Source organism: Zingiber officinale, chromosome 3A, assembly GCF_018446385.1.
Source record: "Zingiber officinale cultivar Zhangliang chromosome 3A, Zo_v1.1, whole genome shotgun sequence".
In the NCBI taxonomy this organism is placed as follows: Eukaryota; Viridiplantae; Streptophyta; class Magnoliopsida; order Zingiberales; family Zingiberaceae; genus Zingiber; species Zingiber officinale.
In genome coordinates this window covers 95,246,348-95,261,963 of record NC_055990.1, presented here as the reverse complement: position 1 = coordinate 95,261,963, position 15,616 = coordinate 95,246,348, and positions in this window count along the sequence as shown.

Below are 15,616 nucleotides of genomic sequence, written 5' to 3'. Positions count from 1 at the left end.
GCTACTATAACACGGACACTTCAACTCTAATCAATATTAATAAATTGTATTATTGTACCTAAAATATATATATATATATATATATATATATATATATATATATATATATATATATAGTATTTCAATATTATGTTATAGTAACACTTCTATTTTGATCAACAGTAATAACACTGTATTGTAGCAGCAACTATAACACCTATGATTCAATTCCCAATTGCGATGCATGATAGAGCATTTTCCTTCCATAACTGCGACAATTGTTTAATTGTGGCAAATATGGAATTATAGCTACTATAATTGTGTAGAAGCTAAGAGATTGTAACTATTATAACTGTGTAGTAGTTAGGATAATTTCAAAAAAAATATAGAGAGAGAGGCGGTATACAATGTCCTTTTGATAAAAAATGAAAAATGATGTTCTTTTGAGGACTCCAATAAAAAGAGTCATCCTTTTTATTTTTTACAAAATATTCTTGGATAAATAATTTGATAAAGCATTATTTTATATAAAAAAGAACGACTTTTGACTCTATATATACCCCTCTGGTGTGCACATGAGACACAAAGGGAGGGGGGTGATTTATATAATAGCATTGTAAATTTAAAAATGAGCAAATAGCAATTAAAAGTAGTTGAATTAATCAAAATAAGTACAATGGAAATAAATTAAACTTAGGCTAATTCAATCAAGTAAGACAAAGACAATAATAGCATTAATAGATTTAACGCATAGTTTAAGCATGCAAGTTAATCAATCAAACTAGAAGTATATACATGCAGCAATTATAAAATATGATTCTTATTTCCAATTTCTGCTATATGGAGAAACCTTACAGAAAATGAATCTAAAAAGTTTAAGCGCAATAAAAGAAATAAGGCAACACTAAAACAAATGTAAATGTTACTCTAGGTGTTGCTGAACAGAAATGAAGCACGAGTTGCAACGTGTCGAGCATAGAAGACAAAAAAGCACTCAGAGCACGAGAACAAAGAATGAATTGTTTGTAGATAGCATCCAAACTCTGTCTCGAAACAGCTTATATAGGACTCCCTCAGTCACTTGGAACCTTCCTGAACACCTATGTAGGTATTGACGTGGCTACAACTTCTATCCATAAGATAACATTAACGAAGCTCCAGTTGCCCGTACACCCTCCGGTCACCTAGCTTTATTTTGACTACCTTGCTAGGATTGCTAATAACGTTATCTCAAAGTCGCTTGGAAGCTGCTCCAGTCACCCATATTCTCCAATCGCCTGGACCTGTACGGTCACCTGGACCTAAATGACCGCTTGAACCCTCCGAAATCCCTTCCTTGAGAGTTAACACTAGTCAGTCACCCTCGGACTCCACCCGGTTGTCCAAATCGTCGAACATATTGTAAGTACCCTAGGTGAGTTTTGATGTAATCAACCAGGTTAAGTTAAGTCATGTTGTATTTGATCCTTATATCTAAGTATGCATGAACTTAGGAACACAAGAAATCGAGCGGATGATGCAGCTAGCGAGAAGGATGACACCAGAAGTGAGTCAACGGGCTCGGTGCATCTGAGTGACAAGGTAATGTGGAAGAGTACATCGGTGGATGAGAAAAATGCGCTTGACGCTTTTGAGGGATGAGAAGCCGGAGCGGAAGATTGCTTGAGGAAAAGACCGGAGTCAGGTTCGGGTGAACTCAACTCTGGATGACCGGAGAATCGCCTTAGTGCCGGAACAACCGGACAAGTCAACAGGCGCTCGAATCACCCTGGTACAGCAGGGGCACCTCAACCAAATGTTGTTGTGAGGATAACATTCAGAGTCCATGTCAGCAACACTCTAGGAGCCTAGACCACGTCCAGGTGCTTGAGTACCGAGAAAATTTATCATCGAGCTATTGTGAATTAGAAAAGGTGCATCGCTAGGGGCTCCCGGACCTGCTCCAGTCAAATTCGACCAGTAGGCTAGGAGTTTAGAACAGCACACTGTATTCGAATTCTGTTCTTTGTTTCTGTGCTTCCAACGATTGTAAGAGGCTACTCCACCTTAATCACTTGGACTTGATTCACTTAGCCTCTAACTAGGAATTTGTCTATTAAGCCTTAACCAATTAGACTTGATTCACTTAGCTTCCAGCTAGGAATTTGACCGTCAAACTTTAATCACTTAGACTTGATTCACCTAGCGTCCGGTTAGAAATTTGACTGTCAAGTCTTAATCACTTGAACTTAATTCACTTAGTCTTCAGTTAGAAATTTGACTGCTAAGCCTTAATCACTTGGACTTGATTCACCTAACTTCCATCTAGGAATTTGTTGCTTGGTCTCAACCAAAACTTAGCTCATGCATGATTCACAACTAAGACTTTAGATGCCTAAATCCACTAGGACTTAGTCACTGTCTGATTCACAACTAGGACTTTAACTCCTGTTAAGTATCCTGCACCTACAAATTTTAAACAGCTGGTTAGATTACAACTAATATAACTTTAACTTTAGTCATATATGAAAACCTTTTGTTACATATTGTGCACTCAACACCAACAATCTCTCTCTTTTTGATAATATGAAAATTAAGTTAAAGTTAGTATTCAAATAAAAAATTAAATTGGAAATAAGTTGGATTCAATATATGACAGAAGATAGAGTTAGTGCAGTCATACATGAATAAAATAATTAGATAAACAACTCTCCCTTAATTATTGCTCCTCTTAATCAAATAGGAATTAAATAAATGACTTAAAAAATAAATCACTTGATATTTATCTTTTATTTCTCTCCCTCTTTTTCATATATAAAAAGGGGTTAAAATACAAACAAAGCATGACATATAATTAAGTATAATATTGAAGGAATTAATAATTATGATTTAACTACAGATGGATTCAAATTAGATAAAAATAAGCTAACCAGATCAAATAATATTTAAACAAAATGCAAACCAAGTTAGGAATTCAACTCAAGTCAAACCAATAACTCAATCATAGTCAATATCAAACTCCAAGTACTAAATGCAAGCCAAAACAAGAGTAGTAAAACAAAGTTGAGTCAAGCACAAGTCAAAGCATAATAAGGGAAATATAAGTCTAGATCCAAAAATAAACAGAGTAGTAATAGTCAAATACTATAGGTCCAAGCATGAGTCAAATTTCAAAATAAGTTACCAAGCAACTCAAAATAAGATGAAAATATACAAATATCTAAATTTTTATCAAAAATAAAATTTTCAAAACCTTTTTCAAAATGTCTAACTTGATGTTGAGCTTGACTATCTATAGAATAGGAGCTAACAATCAACTAATCAAGTTAGATAAGAGTTTCGAGCTCAATCTTATAAAAACTAAGTTGTTAACATGTGAAAATTTTTTAACTTAATTAATTTAAAAGTTTTAAACCCCAATTCATGCTGATGCACTAATATAAGCATATAGAATTTAGAGGTTATAACCCTATATATCTCACACCATTTTATATTTTTCAAACATAAGAAAGTCATTTATGTATGACATGAATGCGAGAGAATAATATATTATGATTTTGGAATCATATTTTGAAAAAATAGTTAACTTTGAAATCATATTTTGAAAATAATAAATATGAAAATATGGTTAGAATCAAATCCTAGCCTAATAGTTCAAAGATTTACTCCTCTAAGTTGGAGCTCTAACATATTTCGATTTTGCAATTGGGTGAGCATAAGACATGGTAGCATTTATCACATGAATATGTTGTTTGGGTACCCAATAGCAGTTATTTTATACTTGGTTAACTAAGCATGATTTTGGAGCTCAAGCAATCTTTGTTCTAGTATTTCTTTTGACTAAGGTAAGATAATAACATTGTTTTGATTTGAACTAAATCCAAGCCCAGTCTTGTTGTAAGCAGCATGTCTGATTCCAATCATCATATTCAAATATTTTGATCAGGACGTAAACTTGCTTAGAGTAGATTAACTCACTAACTTGGTTTTTTAAATTATAACTCTCTTTCTCAAGTTTTAACACCTGAGTTAAGGTTCTAACTTGACTAGCATGAGTCAATAAGTTTAAGTTAGTCCTTTTCTTAAGGTTTTTGACCTCCTTAAATAAAGTATTAACTTTGGACTTGTATTTATCAAGAGTTTTAGTCAAATAAGTAATAGCAACATATAATTTTTCAATAAGCAAATTTCATTTGAGTTAGTGAATTGACTTGAGTTTGATCTTGAGTTGTACTCTGACTCTGAACTTAAATCTTCTTGGATTGTCATTCGTGCTAACATGTTGGCATGATTTGATTTTAGATTTGAATGATGAGACGTTCCAAGTTGCTTTCAATGCCTTTTTCTTCTTCTTCTTCGTCTTCTTCTTCTTCTTCTTCTTTTTCTTTTCAGATTTATTTTCTTTCTCTTCTAATAAGGGGCACCTAACTTTGAAGTATCCTTTCTTCTTGCATTCGATGCATCGAACGTTCGCCAGATCCTTGTTTGAAATCTCCTTCTTTACTAATTTTCAAGTGAATTTCTTCTGTTGGATCATCCTTTTTACTAAGTGTGCAACTTCTGAAGAAAGATCATATTTGTCAGATGTTGATTCTGTTAGGACTTGTGCGGCCGACAAGAGGGGGGGGGTGAATTGCCTGTAAATTACAAATGAGCCTTTCCTGATCTTTCAAACAAGATTCGTAGCACAATTAACTTAAAGTAATTTAACAACTAATAAAATAAAGAGGCACAGAAAGTTACTTAGTTACAACTTAAATGATTGTTAATCTAAGGCAAAAGAAAACACTTAACGATCTCCTTCGGTGAAGGCAGAGAAGCCTCTTAGTTGTTGTCTATTTCCTGGTCCAGGGGTCTTTTTATAGCCCCTAAAAAATCTTATCTGAGGCTGGAAGGCGCCTCTAACAAAATGGAAGGCGGCTCTAGCGAGGCAAGCGAAGATAAGGTTTTATCTTCGCTATTGGTTAATTTTGCCCAGTCTAAGGTGCCTTCCCATAGAAAGGTGTGGAGGCACCTCCAACCAGATTGAGGGCGCCTCTAGCAGCTTCACAGCTCCCCATTGGCTCTTTTGCTGCTCCAATCACCTTGGTGATTTCGTCCATCCGGAATTGGACTCACCCAGACCCATCTTCCGGTCTTCTCCTGAGTAGACTTCCTCCCCGGCTTCTCATCCCTCGAACATAATGCATGTCCTTCTCGTCCACCGGTGTACTCTTCAGTAGCACCTCGTCCCTTGGACGCACCGAGCTCGTCGGTTCTCTCCCATTTCGTCCTTCTCGCTAGCGGCATCTTCTGCTCAACTTCTTATGTTCCTAAGCTTTTGTACACTTAAACACAAGGATCAAACATAATAGGACCTAACTGAACTTTGTTGACCACATCAAAACTAGCTCAGAGTTCTAACAATCTTCCCCTTTTTGATGTGCATCAACGCAAGTTCAAGTTTAGGGTTAAAAATGCAATGAAATAGTAAAGCAATGAATTTAAACAAGCGAATTGTAAAAAAAAAAGATACAAGGATAAAAATCCTAACTCCCCCTTAATCCCCTTAATTAACTTCTACTTATTTCTTCCCTTTGATTACATAAAAAGAAATTGGGGAAAAAAACTAAAAACATAAAGTAAACTATTAGAAAAAACTTTTCTAGGGGTAAGGAAACAGATTTAATAATCACATTTGCAAAAAGATGAGTTTAAGTTTTGAAAATTTTTCTTAAGGTTCAACAGAAAATGTTCACAAAAAATTTTTTTAGCACAAACAAGTCATTTTGGCACAAAAATAGGTTTTGTAAAGTTAAAAAATAAATCCTTAAATATTTTGCAAGTAATGATAAAAGAATGTACATTTAAAGAAAAATTAAAATTTTTCAAAAATAAAGTTTCAAGATTTTTCAGTTTTAGATTTAGAAGTGAAGTTTTCGATAAATAATCCATAGAAAATTTATTATTTATCAAAAATTTATAAAAAAAATATATTTTCAAATAGAAATTCAATGATTTTATCAGTAGAAGAAATTTTGATACGAATTTCTAATAGAAGGATTATACAAAAAAAAATATTTTGACCTGTTACAATTCTTTTCAAAAATATTTTAAAATAGTTTTATTAGTCTAAAAATCAAGTTGATTTTTCTATGTATTCAAAACATAGCTATAATTTTCTAAAAAAAAGTCAGTTTTTTCAAAATACTTATCTAAAGAATAATGATTTTTAAAAAAATTAGAAAATTTTAATACTGAGAGATTTTCTATTCTAGTAACAGAGAAAAAGAAACTTTCAGAAATAATTATTAACAATAAGCATACCAACTTAATTTTGCAAATACTTCTAAACATACATAATCATTTATTTATTTTAAGAAAGATTTTGGGACCCAAAATAAATTTTTACCTACTGCGTTAATAAGAAATTTTTTTAGAACATATTTTTGTGATATTTTTCCAATTAGTCCTTTATGGTATTTAAGATACTAATTTAGACTTCTATAATTTTTTCAAACATTTTAATTAAGACATGCAGAATTTCTAAATTTTTTAATTTGGTCCTTCAATTCTTTATTTTCTTCCTTTAACTTATCATACATCTCTAAAAGGCAGGTTTTTGCTAAGATTATTTTTAATTCAAGAACTTCTCTTTTTAAGTTATTATTTTCCAATTTTAGCTTACATAATGATCTAGTCATAGATTTAATACCTGAGTATAACTGGTCAGGGGTAATAAACATACCTCACTTACCAGATCCACTCTGAAGTATGTTTCTTTCTCCTCATTGCAGTTTTCTTCTGAGGAGTCTCCCCCTTCATCTATGCTCTCCTTCTCTTGGTGACTTGCCATTAGTGCAAGTCCAACGCACTCCTCCAGATCAGATTCTGATGACAACTCGCCCAAAATCGCCTTCAGGGTTTTATGTTTTGTTGTATTTGGTCCCTTTTTGTTGTTCTTCTTCTTCATCTTTAGGCAGTCCTCCTTGATGCGTTCCCTTCATTACATTTGTAGCATCTTATCTTCCTTGTTTTTCTTTTCTTTAACTGCACTTGATTAAACTTATTAGTTCTAAACATTTTCTTAAATTTTCTTACTATATAAGTTGTTTCATCATCGTCCAAGGAAGTGTCGGCGTCTAATTCATCCTTCTTGACTTTTAAAGTAATGTTGTTAGATTTTTCTAATTCTTGATTATCTACACAATGAGACTCATGAAGTTCGAAAGTTGAAAAAAGATTTTCAAGAGTACATACCTCTAGGTTCTTAGAGATGTGGTAAACATCTACTAAGGTTTACCATTCTTGAGTTCTTAGAAAAGCATTAAGTGCATACCTTAAGGAGTCACAGTTTGTTACCTTTTCTCCGACGTTGTTGAGTTGGGTGATCAGGTCTTTGATTCTTGCATGGAGTTGGGCTAACTCTTGCAGCTTCGCAGCTCCCCATTGGTTTTTCCGCTGCTCCAATCATCTTGGTGATTTCGTCCATCCAGAATTGGGCTCATCCGAACCCATCTTCCAGCCTTCTCCTCAAGCAGGCTTCCTCCCCGGCTTCTCATCCCTCGAGTATCGAGCACATCCTCCTCATCTACCAGTGTACTCTTCTGCAGTACCTAGTCCCTCAGAAGCACCGAGTTCATTGACTCTCTCCTGTGTCATCCTTTTCACTAGCTATGTCTTTCACTCGACTTATTGTGTTCCTAAGCTCCTTCACACTTAGATACAAGGATCAAACACAACATGACCTAACTGAACTTGGTTGACCACATCAAAACTATCCCGGGGTTCTAACAGATTCGAGCTTAAATCCTAACTCAGTTTCTTCTTTAGATTTGGATCTTGGTTTGGATTTTCCTGCAATTAAAGGTATACCCTTCTCTTTCTTATCAAGATTAGTCTATTCATAAAGTTCAAAATCACAAAAGAATTCATCAAATTTGATAATAGACAAATACTTAGATATTTTGTATGTATCAAACATAGAGGCCCACAAGGTAGTCCTTGAAAATGCCTTAAGTGCAAAGATGATCAAGTCATGGTTGTCTACCTATTTCCTGATTGCATGGATATGATTTAATAACTCTTTAGAGCGGTTGTGTAGCTGACTTACTGTTTCTCCCTCTTTCTTTTGGATGATTTAAAGATGGCTGAGCAATAGATCCTTTTTAGCTGAGTCAGCTGAATCTTCATGTAGTTCAATTATTTTTTTCTAGAGTTGTTTAACACTGTTGAACAACCTGTTGGTGCAATATTCCCTAGGTCAAGGTTGACTTGTTTGACTGGGCTTGAAGTGAGTCAAGCTCGAGTCTTGATGATTTGGTTTCGATGTTTGACAATACTTGTAGACAACACATGAACATGGCAGGTGCAATTGTTTATGTGGGGAGATTGTGAAGTAGAGTCAAGTAGGTTAAGGTTGACTGGATACTTGACTGAAAATCCTAGTGAGTGAAGCTAGGTGAAAGTCCTGGTGAGTGAAGCTAGGTGAAAGTCCTGGTGAGTGAAGCCAGGCAGAAGAGAAATCCTAGTGAGTGAAGCTAGGTGAAAGTCCTGGTGAGTGAAGCCAGGCAGAAGGATATCCTAGTGAGTGAAGCTAGGTGAAAGTCCTGGTGAGTGAAGCCAGGCAGAAGGATATCCTAGTGAGTGAAGCTAGGTGAAAGTCCTGGTGAGTGAAGCCAGATAGAAGGATATCCTAGTAAGTGAAGCTAGGTGAAAGTCCTGGTGAGTGAAGCCAGGCAGAAGAGAAATCCTAGTGAGTGAAGCTAGGTAGAAGGGAAGTCCTGGTGAGTGAAGCCAGGCACGAGGAAATCCAGATGGGTCAAGGTGGACCAAACATCTGGTGAAAGTCCAAGTAGGTCAAAGGGATTGACCGGATACTCGGCAAGAGGAGAAAAGTCCAAGTGGGTCAAAGGGATTGACCAAACACTTGGTGAGAGAGTCCTAGTTGGTCAAGGGTGACCGGATGCTAGGTTTTATGTACCAACAAGTCATGGTTGACTGGATGTTGGTTTAGGGGGCTTTGGACTTACTTTTGGGCAAAAACTAAGATCTGGATTGATCATTCGATTGATCTAGCAGATCTGGATCGATTAGCTGATCGATTGGGTCATGCCCAATCGATTAGCTGATCAATCGGGTGAGTCCTCACGAATAGAACCCCTTTGGATCGATCCGTGGATCGATCCAGAGGTCCCAATCGATCAGTGGATTGATTGGGAGCTGCTGTTTATGCACGATAAGCCCTGGATCGATCAACCGATCGATCCAGGCTATTCCAGAGAGCATAGAGGCACTCTAGATCGATCGTTTGATCGATCCAAAGCCTCCCCGATCGATTGGGAGCAATCCAATCGATCGGGATCCGACCGTTGACGTCGTATTTAGCTGTAGGCGAGCGTTTCCTTCAGCAATGCTTACACGATTCATCTCAGATCTTCACCAGCGACTCCACAGCTCTCTCTTAAGTTCAGATCGCCAGTTCTTGAAGATTCTTGGAGGTTCTTCCAAGTCAAGAGGCGGATCAAAAGCAAGAAGAGAAGTTAGGGTTATGGTTTATTGTAAGCTTTTGCTTGTATTTCATATCCTTTCCTTTCTTCTTGTATTGAGAGTTTGTAAAGGCTTCTCCGCCTTCGGTAGTTACCGTAGACGGTGCGTGAGTGTGTGGATCCTTGGATTAGTCACCTCTTATGAGGTGGATACCAAGTAAAATCCATTTGTTAGCGTTGTATTTTGTTTCTTGTACATTTCCGCTGCACATCTTTGAAGAAACAAGCAGCGCCAACCACGAAGCACGCGACGAGCTATTCCCCCCCCCCCCCCCCCCCTCTAGCTACTTTTCGGTCCTAACAAGTGGTATCAGAGCAAGGCCGCTCTTCACCGGAATCATCACCGGAAGGGGCAAACAAAACAAGCAAGGCTAGAGGGTGAAGAAGTTGGAGCAAATTCATCAAAGTCAAAGAATTCAAGAATCTCAACTTCAAGATGCAATTCCAAGATGGACTTGGATTTGACACAAGGGTGGCTCCACCGTACACATCTACTAGCTTCGATCTTTGGAAATCAAGGATCGAAAACTTCTTAATGGTGGAGATAGAGCAATGGTTTGCTCTAATGGAAGGCTTCGAGGCTCCAAGAAATTCAAAGGGCAAAGTCCTCAAGAAAAGCAATTGGAGCCAAGAGCAAATCCAAAGATGTGAGGCCAATGATAAAGTGACCAAGCTTTTGGTCAATCGATTGCCTAGCCACATTCTTGGAAAAATTGGAGAGTTCAAGGATGCCAAGGAGCTTTGGAGCAAATTAGCATCAATCCATGAGATCCCCTCCACTGTACCGAATCAAGAGGAATCCAAAGAGGGCGACTCATTGGATCAAGACCAAGAGGAGGACTCCGAAGTTGAGAGATGCTCAACTTCCGAAGAAGAAGTCCAAGAAGAAGCTTCATCTTCAAAGGGATGCAATGAAGAGGGCAAGGAGGGAGCATACTCCTTGTTCCATGTACAAGATGAAGATGAAGAAATCTCCACCTCTAGGATTGAGGGGGAGCAACTTTTGGTGACACCGGATCAAGTAGAAGGAGAAGTCTCCACATCCGGGTCAAGAAGAGAAGAGGATGAAGAAGCTTCCACCTCCACAAATTAAGACATATCTATTGGAGGGGAATCATCATCGGATCAAGAGGAAGCCTCCGCATCCGGATCCAAAGGAGAAGAAGCCACCCCTATGCAAGAAGGTATAAATAGTTCATTTAATAATAAAAATCATATCATATGCTTTGAATGTAGGGAACATGGGCATTACAAGAGCAAATGCCCTAAATTGGTCAAGAAGAAGGGCCAAGTGGCACAAAAGGGCAAGGAGAAGCCTAAGGAGACCACTCCCAGAACAAAGAAGAGCAAGGAGCACATTGTGTGCTTCTCTTGCAATCAAAAGGGGCATTACCGAAGTCAATGCCTAAGGGGAAGAAAGTGGTCAAGGCTCAAGGAGGAAGCAGAATTCAAGGGGGAGCCTTCAAGGTAAAAAGGAAGGTATCGTTCATTGAACCTACCCCCTTTAATAATGGTAAAAAGCATGATAGTTCTAATCTATATCATTTTAATGTTATTTATCATGAAAATAAAAGGCATGATAAGATTAAGGAAAATCATGTAGCTTATCATGCTAAAACCTCTCAACCTAGGCCTAGAAAGGTAGATAGGAATTTAGGCAAGAACCTTAAGGATTCTAGGTATTTGCCTAAGAAGAAGAAAAATCAAGGTTTTAGTGAAAAACCTAAGGGTGAAGAATTATGGAAGGAAAATCAAGTCTTGAGGTCAAGACTTGAAAAATTAGAGAGGACTCTTCGAAAAATAACAAATATGACACAAGGGTCCAAGAGTCAAAATCTAGGTTTAGGACAACAAGGGTCATTCAAGGGTCATAGAGGTTTAGGATACAAACCTAAAACCAAAAAGGATGTACCTACTTATCATAGAGTTCCATATAGTTATGGAACAAACCCTAGGTCTAGTGGTCAAGTAAAGAATACAAGGGAGGTCATCCCTAAGAGTATTTTTGCAACAAATGTGACTAAGACTTCTAAGAAGTCCAAGAAAGTCATAAAGAATGTCACAAGGGAAGCAATTCCTAGGGTTGACTTAGAAAATGTGACAAAGGCTTCTAAGAAGCCAAACAAGGTCACTAGGAAGGTATCTAGGGAGGTTATTCCTAGTGAGTACCTAGAGCATCCAAGGAGCACCAATAGGTTTTGGGTTCGTAGGAGCATCTTCTCTACCCCATAGATGGGTTAGAGAGTGTCAACTCTAAGTGAAAGGGTAGTTAACCTAATCATGTTGAAGTTGACACTCAAGGAGCATTTTCAAGGTTATTATTAACCTTTGAAAATGTAACGCCCGAAAATTCTCAAACTTGCATTAGAATTATTTTATGATTTTTCTGGAATTTTTAGATATTTTTTCAGAATTTTTCGAGTAGCGGAAGTAGCAAAAATAATTAGAACCGCAAATTAACTTAGGCAGGAATCGAACCCGAGACCTATGGTGTAAGGGATAATGCTAGTAACCAGTTGAACCCAGCAGGGCCGTGCTGAAAGAAGAGGGAATCAATTATATTTATAATTGATTTTTGGATGAATTAATTAGTAAATATAAATAAGGATTTAAGTGAGAAGTTTTAGATTATTTCTCACCGTAGTTTTTCCTCACCCGAAACCTAAAACCGCCGCACCTCTCTTCTTCTCCCCTTCCTCACGCACGGCACACCAAGCTAAGGGGCAAGGGAACATCTTTCGGCGACGACTCCAACACGAAAAAGGTTCTTCTCTGCGAGAGGAACGCGAAGACGCGAGCGGATCGTCGAGAAGATCATCTCCACCGGAATCCTAGCGAATAGAATCGTAAGAAATTACGAACAGGAGGTAAGAAACCCCTCACCTGTAGTATAATTGCTCTCGCTTGTTAGTTTTGGCGTTAGTTTAGTAGTTTTATAGTTTTCAGTTATAGGGTGTGCTCTCAGTGCACACCAAGCATTCGGTAGAATGCCTAGTTCAGAAGGATGCACCAGTAGGCGTCCTAACAGCATGTAAAACGTATTAGAAACATTTTTCTCAGTTTATTATCAGTTATTACAGCTATATGGATCAGATATCCATTGGGTGGGCTCCCACAGTAGCCTCTAGGTTCAGATAACCTAGCTCTAGGTTCAGATAACCTAGAACAGCAAAGTAAAATAAAACAGTATTCAGTATTTTACTTTTATTCAGTTGGCACTGTATTTGGATCAGATATCCATGGGCTGGACTCCCACAGTCGTCCCTAGGTTCAGATAACCTAGTAACCCTGCTAGATTCGGAACTTGTAACCCCGGGTCTCGTAGGGATGTGCGAAGTACAGTTGCGGGCCCCAAAGAACATGTTTAGTATTTTCATCTATTATATGTATAGTTTTCAAATTTGAAACCAGTGATGAGAACACTAATTTAGCTTTCAGTTCAGTTCAGGTTCCGTTTATATGATTTGAGTTCATGTACAGATTTAGATATATGCATGACTAGTTCAGTTTCATGCTTAGTTTATAAGTATGCCATGTTCAATTTAAAGCATGTTCAATCTATATGCTATGCCATGTTTCAGTTCCAGTTTATGCTTTTGTATGCCATGCCATGTTGCCATGCTCAGTTCAGTTTTCAAATAGCATGTTTTAAAAGTCATGAAATGCATCGTTGCATGTTTTTGTGAGGTAGATGGTTTCTTACTAAGCTTAAAGCTTACAGATACTATTTTTCTTATACTGCAGATATAGGAAAAAGGAAAATGGATTAGCAGTGGAGGCTGGAGGTCAATGCAGATGAGGATGTGTGTGGAAGGAACTGGAATTAAAGACCCTCTGGGGATTTAGCATTTACCTTAGTACTTTTCAGTATTTGGTTTAGTTTCATGTTTTAAGCAATTAGAACTTTTAGAAATTCATACCTTTATGCACTTTAAGTTGTTAAAATGCCGTGAACCAGTAAACCTTGCTTTAGCTTAAGTTTAGAATTGTTACTACATGTTGCTAGAATGTTTATTATGCATTAGATAGTGGTAGTGTGAGGTTTTGGCACGAATCAGTGCTGGAAATCAGGAATTCTGATTTCGCTTCAGAACTCGGATCGGCCAGACCGATCCAGGTTATTCTTCTCCTGGATCGGTCACCGACCGATCCAGATGAATCTGATAGAGCCATCAGATCCCCGTGATCGCCACCGATCGATCCTCCGCCAACAGAGTTCGGACGATTCAGCCGATCGGTCGGCCGATCGATCGGTGAGCCACCGATCGGTCGCCGATCGGTGAGCCATGATCGGTCTCACCGACCGATCGATGAGCAGCTGGACCGATCCAGCCAATGTTCGCGTGGGCGCCAGTGGATCGTTCCACGGACCGATCCAAAGCTCCAGTTTCACCTCCCCAGTATAGCTATGAATATCCAGAAGGTAGTTGGATATGAATTCTCACTCTCACAGAGTTAACAGAGGCAACTACAATAGTTTAGTAAAATTTTATTTTACCCAGCTTCCGCACAGTACACAGTAGTTTCAGTAGTTAAGGTAGCGATCCGGCTCACAGCTTAGTACCCAGGAGTCGGGTCGTTACAGAGTGGTATCAGAGCAAATTCCTTACTTCCTACACACACATCAGCATTGTGCCTACAGCTTCCAAGTAAGAACATCTCTCACTCAGTTTTGTTTTCAGCTTTCATATCAGTTATATGTGCTTCATGTTTGCTCTCATGTTGGTAGTTAATTAATTCATGTTTACAGTAATAGTATTTAACATGTTACCAGTAGTTAACTATAACATGATAGCCTAGTTATATATATGTGTTCTCTGCTATTTAGAAAATGGTACGAGGACGTCCAGCTAAGAAAGCATCAGCGGCTGAGCCCCAGCATGAGGCAGGCAGTTCAGTGCCTCCCCCAGACCTTACAGCACTAGTGGCTCAGCTACAGCAGCAGTTAGCTGAACAGCAGCAGGAGATAGCCTCCTTAAAGGCTAACCAGCAGACTACTCCCCCAGTCACTCCAGAACCGAACCTCACGACTCCAGTAATCACAGAGGTTGTACTAGCTCAGCCTGCAGTATCAGTCCCAGTAGCCCCAGTAGCAGGGGCTAAGAGAGAAGCTTACCTTATCCAGTGGCAGAGAATTAAGCCCGAGAACTTCTCAGGCACCAGCGAACCATGGAATGCTCAGGCATGGTTTAAAACACTGGAAAGCACGATGGAGCTTTTAGACTGGCCAGAGTACGAAAAGGTGAAGTGTGCCTCCTTCTGTTTAACAGGAGACACACGCATGTGGTGGGAGCGGATTAAATCGAAGTGGCCAGTAAATCAGATGACATGGGCCAACTTCGAGAAAGAATTCTTCGAGGAATTCTTTCACATGCAAGTCACGAACCGACACTATGACGAGTTTATAGAGTTTCGTCAGGGCAACCTATCAGTTAAGGAGGCCGTGAAGAAATTCAACAGGTTGGCCCGTCTGTGTCCAGAACTAGTCAGCTCAGAGAAGGAGCGAGTACGGTTGATGCTGAAGATGCTCAGACCAGAGATCGCAATGAATGTGGCTGGTGGCGTTCATAGGCCACAAACCACAGAGGAGCTAGTGAGTAGTGCTCTGATCACCGAGCACTATCAGCACAGCATCACCCAGCAGAAGCAGGTTTTCACAGAGCCCAAGGGACAAGCTGGCTCAGGTACTCAGCAGAAACAACAGGGACATAGCTCCCACTGGAAGGGGAAACGTAAGGCAAGCAGTGACCCAAAAGGAGGACCAGCTGGAAAACATTCCAGACATCCCAAGTGTGCTACTTGTGGGAAACATCATCCAGGAGTTTGCCGCAAGGGTACGCGAGGTTGTTTTGAATGTGGACAGGAAGGGCACATGGCTAAACAGTGCCCGAACAAGAACAACCTTCCTCAGCCTCAGCCGATACAGTATGGAGCTCAGCCAGCGCAGCTACATCAGATGTATGTTGCCTTAGATGGTCCACAGATCAGTCAGGGCAGATTAGAAGCCCCCACAGCTAACACAAATGCCAGGATTTTCTCACTGACCAGAGAGGACGTAGCAAATGCCTCGACAGTTGTCACAGGTCAGATCAGTATTTTACAGCATAATGCAACTGTCTTATTCGATACTG